Source organism: Penaeus monodon, chromosome 17, assembly GCF_015228065.2.
Source record: "Penaeus monodon isolate SGIC_2016 chromosome 17, NSTDA_Pmon_1, whole genome shotgun sequence".
Taxonomy (NCBI): Eukaryota; Metazoa; Arthropoda; class Malacostraca; order Decapoda; family Penaeidae; genus Penaeus; species Penaeus monodon.
In genome coordinates, this window is record NC_051402.1 from 1642336 (window position 1) to 1644835 (window position 2500).

General features: G+C 20.0%; 1 protein-coding gene across 3 annotated transcripts in view; it reads right to left on the reverse strand.

Moving 5' to 3' along the window:
* LOC119583439 (SH3 domain-binding protein 1-like) overlaps nucleotides 1-2500 on the reverse strand; it is a 53917-nt gene that overhangs the window by 8430 nt on the left and 42987 nt on the right. The window lies entirely within an intron of this gene.

Sequence of the window (2500 nt, forward strand, 5' to 3'; positions counted from 1 at the left end):
AAGTGTATCATACACTGTTAAAGGTATACCAAAACCCCTTGCTATGTACATATGCCATATATACAAGGGGTAAATATTCTAGAAAGCATATCATATTTTTCTCAGGAATGTGTCAGTTTTCTTAAAAAAAAAAAAGACACCATCAAACTGACTAATAACCACCAAACCATTGTCTAGGGAAATTGGTCTCAGGATGTTATAAGTATGTTATATGAATAGCATTGAAGATGGCATAGTACAGTAATATTTCTTTCTACCCCATAATGATACGTAACATCAACCCATTACTATCACTGTAATACTTGATATAACACAAGAAAACAAGTGAAGTAGGATCTGAAGGATAGCCGGTAAATGCAGCGAGGAAGGCCAAAGAAGCACAAAGGATGTATCAGGTATTTCTTTCTTTGCTCTTTCCCTTCTCTTATCCTATCTAAAAAATTTAGAGCTGAGAATATGCAAGGCTGAGGTCTTAAAAATCAGTGGAAAGTTTCTCAGCCTTAACTTGCTCTGAATTCTTTCTCTACACACACACACACACACACACACACACACACACACACACACGCACGCACGCACGCACGCACGCACGCACCACACACACATGATCACACACTCACTCACGCACGCATTCACACATGCGCATACACACACTCACTCATGCACACACGCATGCACATACACTCACTCACTAACTCATGCATGCAGGCACACAAGTGCAACTTATCTATCTTTCTATCTATCTATCTATCTATCTATCTATCTATCTATCTATCTATCTATCTATCTATCTATATTTCTTTTTTTCCTTTTTCTTTTTTTTATTATATATATATATATATTTTTTTTTTTTTTTTAATTATATATACATATATTATATATAATCATATATATATTTTTTAATATATATATATATATTTTTTTTTTTTTTTTTTTTTTTTAGATATATATTAGATATATATATATATATAAAACTATATAATATATATATATAATATATTTATAATAAATATATAATATATATAATATATATAATTAACATATAATATATATAATAACATATAATATATATAATATATATACACCTAATATATATATATAATATAATATAATATACATATATAATATAATATAATATATATGAAATATATATATAAATATAATATATATAATATATAATATAATATATATATATATATATATATATATATATATTATTTATAATATATATATATATATATATATAAAAATATACATATAATATATATATTATATATAACATTAATAATAATATATATATATATATATTATATATATCATATATATAATAATATATATATAAAAATATATTTATATATATATTATACTATATATATATATAATAATTATAATATATATATCTATATATAACATTATATATATATATATATTATATATATATATATATATATTATTACTATATAATCTATAATTATTCTATATATATTATATTATATACTATATATATATCTATATATATAATATATATATATTATTCTATAATATCATATATCTATATATATATATTATAATATTTATATTCTTTATATTCTATAATCTTTATTATTATCATATATATATTATAATATATATATATATTTATATATAATATAATATATATTTATCTTCTTATTCTATTATATATATTATATTTATTCTATCTAAATATATTTATATCTAATAATCTTAATTTTATTTTTTATATAATATTTATATATTTCTATTCATATTTATTTATATTTATATTATATTATATTATATATATCTATTATATTTATATATCTTTATATATTTATATTTACTCTATATTATATATATATAACATATAATTATATATATATATATATTATATATATATATATATATATATCTATTATAGATATATAACATATAATATATATTATATATATATATCTATATACTATATATATTATATATATATATTATATATATATATATATATATATATATATATATATATATGTATGTATGTATCTGCATCCACTACCTGAATTTATTATTTTTTATATATGCACAAACATATTAATTTATTTATGTCAGTGTTAATGCTGAAAGGGAAATATTACTGCATGCTACACACAAAAAGCATAAGCAACAAAAGTATCATTGTGTTTGTTTGTTTTTTTTATTCAGTGTTAAACGTAAGATGATAAACATAAATATTATTTGCTAATAATGAATCTGACTTTACGAAGTTTTACATTTTACCATATTGGAGAAAAGAAAAAATCCTCAACTATCCTGCTTGAATGATTATCTCAAATAGATTCTACATAAAGAAATTAAAAATTGGTGTCAGAATCTCCTAAAAACTAACATCCCATTTCTTAACCCACTGATGTCAAGAGAGCATGTACATACATCACAGGCAACACTAGTTTGTGATTCTAATTTGTTAAAATTAGTCACCAGGGAGTCAATTAGTAACCTACCTGATCTC